This window comes from Pongo pygmaeus, chromosome 1 (assembly GCF_028885625.2).
Source record: "Pongo pygmaeus isolate AG05252 chromosome 1, NHGRI_mPonPyg2-v2.0_pri, whole genome shotgun sequence".
NCBI classification, from domain to species: Eukaryota; Metazoa; Chordata; class Mammalia; order Primates; family Hominidae; genus Pongo; species Pongo pygmaeus.
Window position 1 is genome coordinate 86,900,962 of NC_072373.2, and position 12,643 is coordinate 86,913,604.

A 12,643-nucleotide genomic window follows, 5' to 3' on the forward strand; every position below is an offset into this window, starting at 1 on the left:
TCCGAGTCCCTTAATTTACTTTATTTTTCATTTGTTGCAAATGTCATTGTTTCTGCTAATGTTGTTTTTTAACATCTGCCAAGATAAAAATAAAAAAACCACTTGTAATCCTCGTAGCTTGTTTTCTTCACGAGTCATAGAAGCTATTGTAAGATAAACTTCAAGCAGTTGGGAACAATATGTTTGATAAACTTTGCTGGGTTAAATGCTTTGGAGATCATTCCTGAGCAGGAGTAGCATAATGCATTAATAAGTATATAGTGAAACTTCAGGAGAGATGGAAAGTGTTTACTCATTGAAGTAATTTCTGGGAAAGCAACTTGGAACAGACTTTAGAGGATTCTGTGTTCTGTTTCTGGGTCTTCTTTTGTTAAAATGGCAAAATTATAGCTTTGGAGATGATAGGCTTTATCTTCTTCACTCTGTAGACCTCAAGCTGTTTCCAGTTAATGCTATTACCAAATTACTCATTGACTTGAAGTACATCTCAAATTGACAACAATAGTGAAAAAGGCAATAGTAGAAATGTTAGCTCTCAGCTATTGTGTGCATACAATAGGTGAGAACTATACTAAATCCTTCTCATAGGTTATTACATTTAATGTTTAACAAAACTTAAAAGTAAACATTTTAACTCCATTTTATATTAGAGTTTAATTATCTTAAGCAAAGTTACACAGTGAAGGAGCCAGTCTTTTGTTTGATTATAAGGCCCATGTCCTTAACCAATACAATATTCTATCTCTCAGATTCACTGAGTCTTTGCCAAACCAACATGTGTATGTGTGTGTGTGTTGTGAATGTGTGTAAATGCCTCCTCCTTCTTTTTTTTTTAATGTTACTTTAAGTTCTGGGATACATATGCTGAATGTGCAGGTTTGTTACAAAGGTATACCTGTGCCATGGTGGTTTGCTGCACCTATCAACCTGTCATCTAGGTTTTTTTTTTTTTTTTTTTGAGACGGAGTCTCGCTCTGTCGCCCAGGCTGGAGGGCAGTGGCGCGATCTCGGCTCACTGCAAGCTCCGCCTCCCGGGTTCACGCCATTCTCCTGCCTCAGCCTCCCGAGTAGCTGGGACTACAGGCGCCCGCCACCAAGCCCGGCTAATTTTTTGTATTTTTAGTAGAGACGGGGTTTCACTGTGTTAGCCAGGATGGTCTCGATCTCCTGATCTCGTGATCCGCCCCCCTTGGCCTCCCAAAGTGCTGGGATTATAGATGCGAGCCACCGCACCCGGCCTGTCGTCTAGGTTTTAAGCCCTGCATGCCTTAAGTATTTGTTCTAATGCTCTCCCTCCCCTTTACTCCCAACCCCTGACAGGTCCCAGTGTGTGATGTTCCCCTCCCTGTGTCCATGTGTTCTCACTGTTCATCTCCCACTTATGAGTGAGAACATGCGGTGTTTGGTTTTCTGTTCCTGTGTTAGTTTGCTGAGGATGATGGTTTCCAGCTTCATCCATGTCCCTGCAAAGGACATGAACTCATTCATTTTTATGGCTGCATAGTATTCTATAGTGTATATGCACCACATTTTCTTTATCCAGCCTATCATTGATGGGCAGTAAATGCCTCCTTCTATGTATAAAGACACCTATACGAATGTATCTTTGCACTTCTGAGTATAGAATGTTTGCAAACACATAGTAGAACTATTACCACTCACAGTGAGCTGCAGTTATAGAAACTCCTTTTATTCTGTCTTCCCCACAGTCTAACCAATACTGCTTTGCAGAAGTAACTTTATTTTAAACAGATCCGACCATGTCACTACTGCCCTCAGAAAACGTTAGAGGTTCCCTATAGAAAATGTAATGAAGCCTAAATTCCTCAGCCCTCTGTCAACATTTCCCCTGCTGAACTTTCCAATCCTATATTTCATCACATCTTCCTTCCAATTCTAAGCTCTTCTCATAGTAGGCTACCATCATTCCCACCAATATACACACAATTTCCTGACTGTGCACCTTTTTTATGCTGTCCCTTCTGCCTGACATTCAATACTTGTCCTAAGTCTTAAACATCTTTTAAGCCCCAGATGAAAACACTTAAGAACAGAATCTGCCTTATTTTCTCATTGAATATTACATTTGATTATGGTGTGTTTCAAAGTTTGCCTTACAGCATAATACTCATTTGTGTATGCATCTATCTTATCTCACAACTCTCTTCCACCTGTGCTCCTTTCAAGCACGAGTACACCTGGTTTATTTGGTATTTACAGTTTCTTGCATAATGCTTAACACATGCTCAGAAAATGTTGGTTAACTTGAAGCAAATGTTCACCAATATTATTTATTTTTATAACTACTTCATTCCACCAGTGCAAAGAATGTACCTATGCTATGAGATGGCCAAAATGTAAATATTTTTCTGACATATTTAAAAAATATGCCATGTTTGATCCATTATCTCTCTATCCTCAAGGAGCCACTAACTCAGATGTTTATGTCAAAACTTTTATAGATCTCATCTATAAGACATGAATCAAAAATTTTAAAAACAAGTTATTATTTTCAAGAAAGATCTTTCTATAAAATGAATAGGTTTAATTCAAGGCCTCACTTCCTTTATTCCAGTGCTAGCTGTGAAATGTGAAGAAATAGCCTGAGGTGCTTGAGATTAATACTCTATGCACAATTAATCTAGTTCAATCTTGAGCATAGAATACTTAATACAAGTACTATACTTATGTAGCCATCCATTTTCCTAACAAAGACTGATTATATCCCCAGGAAGTCAACCACAGCTCTCCATCACTTACAGCCACTGGCCAACACTTCATCTCCAGTGAAAATATTGTGTCTTTTTCTATTTTAAATATTTTTATCTTATTTTTATACATGAATATCTGTGTATGTCACTGTTCTCTATCTTAAACTAAATATTAAAAAAAAAAAAAAAAAAGAATGGAATGGCCATACCAAAGTCTGGACAGCCTGATCATTTCAGTCATTTTAATTTAAAGAATGAATTGGATCAGCAACTTAATGATCTGAATTAAGCTGGTTTGGTGTGATCCATACCTATCTGGAAGGAAACCGTAAACCAGAATAACCATAGTCTGAAACATGGGGTGGAAAAACAATTTTATCACAAGAAAATATTTTATTCCCAGTTTCTTCAGGTAGGGGAGGCCCTTCTAGAGAAAGATAAAATGCAACTATACATAACAAGAGTTGAAAGCAATGGAAGAGAATCTCCCAGCTATGTTCAGACCAGAAGATAATATATTTCAAGTAAGCCACAGAGGTCTTCATTCATTCATTTAACAAGACCTGCTCTGTGCCAAGCACCATTTTAAGAACTGGGGATACAGTTAAGAACAACAACAAAAATCTGGAATTATTAAACTTACATTCTAATCCAAGAAGAAAATAAATAATCAAATGAACACATAATACAATACCAGTTATTATAGAAGAAAAGTAAAGCAGGGTAAAGACATCTAGCCTTTGGGGATAAGTCAGATAATAGAATTTCAGAGAGAGTGGTCAGGGGTCTTTTACCTGAGGACAAGTTAGCAGAAACCCAAAGGAGGCAAGGAAGCAAGCCATGAAGAGATCTTGGCAAGAGTGTTTCAGGCAAAGAGAACAAGTACAAAGACTGGGTGAGAGTAGTTGGCGGGTTTGAGGAACAACCAACAAAGTCATGGTGCCTGGGGCTATAGGAGTGTGCCATCACACGCCTTAGATACATTTTGACAAGTATATTCACTCATGTAACCATGACCTCAAACAAGATACAGAGTATTTCTATTTTGGCCTGGTGCAGTGGCTCACACCTGTAACCTCAGCACTTTGAAAGGCAGAGGCTGGAGGATCACTTGAGTCCAGAAGTTCAAGATCAGCCTGGGTAGCATAGCAAGACTCTATCTCAACAAAACATTTAAAAATTAGCCAGGTGCAGTGGCATGCACCTGTGGTCCCAGCTACTTGAGAGACTAAGATGGGAGGATCACTTGAGCCCTAGAGTTTCAGGCTGCAGTGAGCTGTGATCACAACACTGCAGTCTGGGTGAGAGAGTGAAACCCTCTGTCTCTCTCTAAAAAATTTTTTTTTCCAATTATCCCTAAGAGTTCCTTCATCTCCACTTTCAGTCAATCTCCACCCTGCCTCCTGATGCATATGGTCTAGTTTTTTTTTTCCACACCATGAATTATTTCCACCCATTCTAGAACTTCATATGAATGAAACCATAGAGTATACATTCTTTTGGTAAGGCTTTGTTTGTTTAATATGTTTTTGAGACTTATTTATGTTTTTGCATACACTATTAGTCTATTCTTTTTTTTAACTGCTGATTAGTTAATATTCCAATGTATGACAATTCCGCAATTATTTATCTATTTTTCTGTTGGAATTCATTTGAATGGATTCTAATTTGTGACTATAATTAATAAAGATATTATTTTATATAACTCACTGTGTTGACATATCTTTTCATTTCTTTTGGTAAATACTTACTTAGAGTGGAATTGCTGAGGCATAGGGCAGGTGTATTTTTTCCTTTTAATGAAAAAAAAAACCCTGCTAAACAGTTTTCTAAAGTAGTTGTACCTTTTTTCAAGTTCTTTTGAGGCACTCATTTATTTATTTTGGAATTCAGATAAGAATGAACACATCATAGACAGTCATTGTACAAAGTAATCCAGTTATCTCAATTGAAATTAATAAACGTTTTTGCTTCCAGATAGTTAACACTTTTTTCAGATCAATCTTAGTGCCACGTTATGCAAAAACTAAATTTTAAAAAATGTCTAAATAGATTAAGATTGTAGAAGCCAATTATGCTTTCCTCAGTTGGAACTATTTCAAAATAACTGTTTCAGTAATATAAATCAGATCAAGAGGAGGTGAATTTCAGTTTACTTCCTGAAATATAATTCACAAAATAAGACCTTTATCTTTAAGAGGTCCTTTAAGCTGGCTTTTATTCTGCTGTGATTTCCAAAATCTCACTAAGAGGGAGAAGAAAAAACTAGCCTTATTTAAAATGTTCTGCCTTTTAATGGCCACCAGTTTTAGGTCTTCTTTATGCCATTTAGAAGTGAATCTTTTTCCATTTGGTAACCCCTTTTTTTTTTTTTTTTTTTTTTTAAGAGACGGATTCTCGCTCTGTCACCCAGGCTGGAGTGCAGTGGTGCAATCTTGGCTCACTGCAACCTCCGCCTCCCAGGTTCTAGAAATTCTCCTGCCTCAGCCTCCTGAGCAGCTAGGACTACAGGCACAGGCCACCACACCTGGCTAATGGTTTTTTTTTTTTTTTTTTTTGGATTTTGGTAGGGATAGGGTTTCACTGTGTTGCCCAGGCTGGTCTCAAACTCCTTAGCTCAGGCGATCCACCCACCTTGGGCTCCCAAAGTGCTAGGATTACAGGCGTGAGCCACCGCACCCAGCTGGAAACCACTTTTTTCCCACTGTTCTCCCAGCTGTTGTAATAGAGCCCCAATTTCTTTCCCTGAAGACATCCCCACTTTCCTGATGTCATGACAGTTACAGGAAATGGGATTCACTGTTGCTGCATTTTCTTTCAGAGACAGTGCTCTTCTTGGTACCTCAGTAGCTCACATACACGAGTGGTTGCATCATGTTCCCTAGAACCTATAATGAAGTCTTGATAGAGTTTCAATGGTTCTGAACTATCTGTTGCTTTAATTAAATCTTTCCTATTTTTAACCATAAATAATCCAGGACTTTTCTCTTTTTGTGCAGTCTTTGACCTCAAATCCACTTTTGCAACATCATCCTATCACTTGAATAATGAGGCAAAAAGAGTCATTGACTTTGGTGAAAAACCTTCAACATTTTTACTGACCTTATTAAACTCTTCTAAACTTTAATCAGCAGATAAACCTACATAAGGAGCCACATCAAGATCACAGATAAGGGAAATCAAATGATTTACATGGTTACCAACAAAAATTTTTTCAGTTCCACCCAAATCCTGATTCCTGATATTCCACCCAAGCGTTTTGCATTTTCTGCAATTGTTTACAAAGTTTCAGGACGATGGTCACCAGGTTGCTCTACAATTGTCCCATAAAAGTGTAGGAAGGTCTAGCTAAGTTGGGAACAATATTAAGAGGAAAGTTCAACCTGTGCTAAGTGGAAGCTCATGAGTTTCTTATTTTAATTTAGCAATCAACACTCTCAGAGTTTCTGCAACTCCTGGAGCATTTTGGAAATTTGAACTTGAATATTGCAGCAATTTTCATTTTTAGTTAAAAGAAAACATTTGGATTTTGTTCTAATTTATCCTGTTCAGATTGTGGCAATTAATATGATTTTGACACTGAATTCTCTAAGGTGTTTGGACCTTTCCAAATAATGTTATTTACAGTTCCTGTTATTATTTGCAAGGATATATGTAAGCAATTATAAGATTTAATTAGTAAGAATATTTTATCAGCCAGTCATCATCCATAACAAGTATTTTTAAAAAGCCAGTACTCCTATAAAACCTGAAATATCTTAAAATTATAAGATAATCCTCTTTTATTTCTGTTTGGCATGTCCAACAAATCTAACTTTCTTATTTTTTAAACCATAAACATTAAAGTCATCAAATAAGATATCATTAAAATCTAAAAACATAGAATTTACAGGGACAGTCCTGTGTTCGGCATCTTTCTGCCGGTCAGTTGTGAATTTGACTTCAGCATATCATCCGTCAGTGGCAACATCAATCAGTAGTATAGTAATCTTAACATTTTCTTTGTGAAGCCTGCCAGTAATTGTTCTGTGCTCTTCTCCTTTGTTGTTTATCATCCAAATCCTGGTTGACTGAAACATCATCTTCATCTGAGTAGGAGTGGCAGTGTTGGCAAAATCTACATTCCCAGGCTTTACTCCATTGAATAAACCCCCCACTGTTCCTGCCCTCCTGCTTTTTTCTTTTTTTTTTCTTCTTCTTTGAGACAGGGTCTCTGTCACCCAGGCTGGAGGGCACTGGTGCTATCTCAGCTCACTGCAACCTCCACCTCCTGGGCTCAAGTGATTCTCTTGCCTCAGCCTCCCGAGTAGCTGGGACTACAGGTGCGTGCCACCGTGCCTGGTTAATTATTGGATTTTTTGTAGAGACAGAGTCTCGCCATGTTGCCCAGACTGGTCTTGAACTCCTCAGCTCAAGCAATTTGTCCATCTTGTCAGCCTCCCAAAGTGCCAGGATTACAGGGTGAGCCGCCACACCTGCCCCCTCTGCTATTCTTAATTCATGATTCTCTTTCACAAGTAAATTGTCAAACTCTTCAATCCTTCTGAGAAAAGTGACTGGAATTCTGGAGACTGCCACTTCATTGTAAATAGATGTTGCTTCGGAAGGCAGCCTACTCCAACTACAGCTCAATGCTGGCCTGTGCCAAGGATACACGGGTCTCAGCATCTGGAGAGTACGTCAGCAGCCTCACAGGGACCCCGCCGATGCTGCATCCATGTTTCATTCCCTTCAACAATGTTCCAGAGTTCTGGTTCTTCCGCATCCTCTCCAACATTTAGTGTCCTCAGTTGTTTTAAATTTTAACCTTTTTTTGTAAGTGCATAGAACCATCTCATTGTGGTTTCAATGTGCCTTTTTTTGACTCCTAATGATGTTGAACCCTTTTTCATATGTTCATTGGCCATCTTTTTTTCTTTTCTTTTTTTTTTTTTTTTTGAGACACAGTCTCACTCTGCTGCCCAGGCTGAAGTGCAGTGGTGCGATCTCAGCTCACTGCCACCTCCGCCTCCTGGGTTCAAGTGATTCCCCTGCCTCAGCCTCCCAAGTAGCTGGGATTACAGGCATGTGCCACCATGCTCAGCTAATTTTCATATTTTTAGTAGAGATGGGGTTTCACCATGTTGGCCGGGATGGTCTCGATCTCTTGACTTCATGAGCCACCCTCTCGACCTCCCAAAGTGCTGGGATTACAGGCATGAGCCACTGCACCTGGCCCATTGGCCATTTTTATATCATTCTTTGTAGAGAGTCTGTTCAAGGGTTTTGCCTATTGTATTGCTGGTTTGTAGGAGGTATTTATATATTCTGTATAGATTCATATAGGTTATACAATTTTCTAACTGTGAGGGAAAGCCATCAGAAGGTTTGGAACAAGGCAAAGCCAGTAGTTTAGTTATGCAGAATTTGCACTGCGCAATTTTAGGGGCTGCCATTCACATTTATAGTCATCATAGGTATGTATATTTGTTACAATTTTCCTTGATATAACAGTATATATTAAGGAAGAAACAATTTTTTTTTCTAGTTCACTCAGAAACACCACTTGAGATAATGGTGGACCACTGTCATAGATCTTTATAAGGATTATTTTGTCTTTTTTGTGGATAATTAACTATGAGGAGGCAAGGAAAAGAGGTCGTCCAAGCAGAAGGTTGAAAGTGTCAATGAGGTGTTTTGGGAAATTTTGTTGTACTTTTTGTTTTTAGCTGTATAACGTATGAGAAGAAAGAGGCAATTTAAAGTAGTAGCTATTCAGTTTCTAAACAAAATTTAGAAGAAATATGAAGGGCCCCAATTATGCTAGATTGGAAGATGAAACTTTTTCACATCTCCTGTCTCTCTAACTGATGTAATATTCTCAAAGTAAGAGATAGCCTCAGAATCTAGATCAAATCAAGGGCAAGACTACAGACCTTTTGTTAAAATCCTTGAAAAGATTCATGGCTATGCTTGCTAGACTCTCTTAGCTTGGCAGAAAAGCTCCTGAGAATTTTAAAGGCATTGTCCTGACAAGATGTCTAAAGTAGAGAGAAACCTGCCCAAAAAATGAATTGTTGGAATGGGTTTTGTCTTGTAAAATGAACTATAACCTGATAGATACTAGAAAGCCCACAAAGTTTTGAGAGAGTAAGAGAGTTGTATTATATTAGACTAAAAACATCAGAGATACTACAAAATGAAAGAGACTTCTTGGCTTCTAACTTTCTACAGGCTGAAAGTGTGCTGAGAGAGCTACTCAGCTGCCAACACAGCCATTGCTTATGAAAAAAGATGTTCCAGAGGGTAGAACCAAGACCCAGAGCGAGAAAGACCCAGATGGGGAAAAATGAGAGATGAGAAGAACCATGGGTTAGGGAACTATTAATACTTTCAGGGATTAGAACTGGGCCCTAATCAAGAAATAGTCCCTACTGTGGAAGGAGAAATTAGCAACATGTCCGTGGCTGGAGGTAAGAATTTCTATAGACCAGTTATTCCATGATTTTCTTGTCCTTCCCGTTTTGAATAGGAGTGTTTGTAGCCAATATCCTACTACTTTTTCAACATTATATATTGTATGTATTGGAGGACATGATGTCATTTTTGTTCAGAGGTGTCTGGATTAAGAGGAGTGGTATCAGAGAAGATGTGCTTGAGAAACTACATCCAAAGTGCCTCATCAGTATCTGGACCAGATTTATATGACGAGATCAAGAATTTTAAGCCTGATGCTCTGATTGAATGAGAATGTAGAAGGGACATGAATTACTCTGGCCTGAACTGGCTGTGGTAGATTGTTTTCAAAGATGGCTGCAACAACCCTGCATGTTCTGCGTGCCCCTCCTCCTATTTGGAGGCAGAATTTTTATCCCCTGTCCTGAAGCTGGGATGTCCCTGTGACTTGCTTTGATCAACAAAATGTGGCAGAAGTGATGTTGTACAATTTCTGAAGACTGGCACAGTGATATCTTGCAGCTTCTACCTCCAATCTTTTGGAACAGTTTCGTGAGGCTGCCTAGGATGAAAGAAAACATGGAGAAAAAGGCTGAGCCATTAGCCAGAGCCAACTGACAGACTTGGGAGTGGAGCCATCTTGGGGTTCACAGCCCAGCCAACCCTCCAGGTGAATGCAGCCCAGACAAAACCAGCCAATTCATAGAAGTGTGAAAAGATAATAGATTGTTATTGTTTTAAGCCACTAAGTTTTTGTGTGTTTTATTACACATAATAGATAACGAAAGCAGAGATTGATTTTGTTATAAAAAATCTTTCATCAAAGAAAACTGGCTCAGATGGCTTTACAAACACATTCTATGATCTTTATGGAGGAATAAAACCATTCCATATGAACACTCCCTAAAATAAAAGAGGAAGGAACACTAAAAGTCTAGTTTTATGATATCAGCAAAACTGTGATGTACATAATGAACAAGTACATTTCTTATAAGAAAAAAAGCATTAGTTCACTATTCCTCATAATTATAGGTACAAATATTCCTAAGAAAATATTGAAAAATTGCACCAGGCAATATATAAAATGGAAAATATTTCAGTACCAAGTGGGATTTATTATAAGAATGCACAGTTGTTCTAGGGGAAAAAATATTATCATCTCAATAGATGTGTAAAAATTTGAAAATCCAATGCCCACTGATGATTAAGAAGTCCTAAGAAAAATAGAAATAGAAAGGAATTTTATCGGGTAAAGAATGTCTATAAAAATTCTACAGCTAATAGAATGCATTGTCTCTAAAATCAAAAACAAGGCAAGCATATGTGATCTTATCCCTTCTATCCAGCATTGTGTTTGAAGTCCTAGCTAGCAGTAGGTCAAGAATCAGAAACAAAGGATCAGGGAGTGGAAATGAATAAGTACTGATTGTCAGGCCCCTGAGCCCAAGCTAAGCCATCATATCCCCTGTGACCTGCACGTATACATCCAGATGGCCTGAAGCAACTGAAGATCCACAGAAGTGAAAATAGCCAGTTCCTGCCTTAACTGTGATTCCACCATTGTGATCTGTTCCTGCTCCACCTTAACTGATCAATTGACTTTGTGAAAATACACCCTCCCTGCCCTTGCGATAATGTACTTTGTGATAGTCCCCAGCCCTTGTGAATGTATTTTGTATGATACACCCTCCCCACCCTTAAGAAGGTACTTTGAAATATTCTTCCCGCCCTTGAGAATGTACTTTGTAATATCCACCCTCTGCCTGCAAAAATTGCTCTTACTCCACCACCTATCCCAAACCTATAAGAACTAATGATAATCCCACTACCCTTTGCTGACTCTCTTTTTGGACTCACCCCACCTGCACCCAGGTAATTAAAAAGCTTTATTGCTCACACAAAGCCTGTTTGGTGGTCTCTTCACACGGACACGCACAACACTGATTATTAAGTATTTATTTTAAAATAATGTGGCTGTTTACATTGAAACTTCCAAACTCCCACTGGAAATTTTTAAAGCAAAGGAATAGCCTCCTCAATGAATGGGAAAGCTATTTGGGGAAAGTTTAATGAGGAACAGGGTGCTTACATCATTTTAAAACATCTCTTATTACAGATCACATTAATTACAAAGAGAAAAATGGGAAAACCCCATAGATCTGATTTTAATCAGGTGGTCGAAGTAATGTCATCAATGACCAGACACACAATGACACAAAGTTAATGTCATTAATCATGTACCTCCTGATATGATGCACAGAGAAGAAAAAATATCACTCAAGTAGTGCTCCTGTTCAAGATTCATAATTAAATCTAACCATGGAGAAATATTTTTTAAAAATCCAAATTAAAGGAAATTCTAAAAATTGACCTTTATTCTCCAAAAATGTCAACATCATAAAGGTTGAGGAATTAGAGTCATGACAATAATGAAATTGATCTTGGATTGGATCTTGAATAAGAGGAAAAAATGATATAGAAGACATAAAATATGAACATAGGCTGAATAGTAAATAGTATTATTTTATCGATGTTAAATTTTCTAAATGTGATCAATATACAATGGTTTTAAAAGAGACACTGTGTTTTTTTCATTTGAGTCTATGCTATCCTTCATACTGGAAAACTATTCTTATTTTCTCCATCTATGCATTTTCTGCTGATCTTCAAATTCCTTGTAGAATTCTCTCTTTTCTGAAACCTGTTCTGATGACCCTAGCCCACAGGCACATCTCCCTCCCTCCCTCCCTCCCAGGCACATGATTCCTACAGTATTTAATGTATGTAACACACTATTATATTGACTGGTAAGTTAATGAAATAGAAGGCACAGCGTGTTAACAGATTGAAGAGACAGGGTTCTGTACCTGGGCATGTCTTCTATTTAATGACATTCATTTCTACCTGTTACTTGACTCCCTTTCCTCCTTGAGACATTTCCTCCTTGAGAGATTTCCTAATCTCTGAAGAAGCAATCTACAGTAATATATATGCAAACTTCAAACCACAGCAAATATTTCACCCAGACTTATTGTGTATATAAAACTACATCTCCTACAAAAATTTATACTTATCTTTAAGAGTGTGGTGAACAGTATACCAGAAATATATCAGATATACATTATTTGCTTCAGAAGGCACAGGAAACTTTCATTGAGTATGAACAGTGAATAAAGAGACACTAAGGTTGTGTGTCTCTGCTCATCACAAATAAGCACTTCAGAAAATTGCTTCTACTTTAAATGGACAATTGACCAATCTTCATCCCATAGCCTTCTAGCAAAAAACTATCAAAGAATTAGAGTGCTATATCTTAAGTATAAGCAACCACTTAGTTCAGTGCCAATCCTTCCCCACCCCCACCATCTTTGCATTTCACAAGAAAACAAAACAAAGCAATGGAGTCCTAATAAAAGTAAATTAATCACCCAAGGCTATACAATTACAGGGAAAAAATGGCTCTAGAGTCCAGGTCTCATAACTTCTGGGGTTTTTTT

At 37.9% G+C, this 12,643-nt stretch overlaps 1 pseudogene; it reads right to left on the reverse strand.

The window, feature by feature from the left end:
* Window positions 1–5,019: 5,019 nt before the first annotated feature.
* On the reverse strand, window positions 5,020–7,379 carry LOC129031621 (CCA tRNA nucleotidyltransferase 1, mitochondrial-like; annotated as a pseudogene).
* Window positions 7,380–12,643: the final 5,264 nt, after the last annotated feature.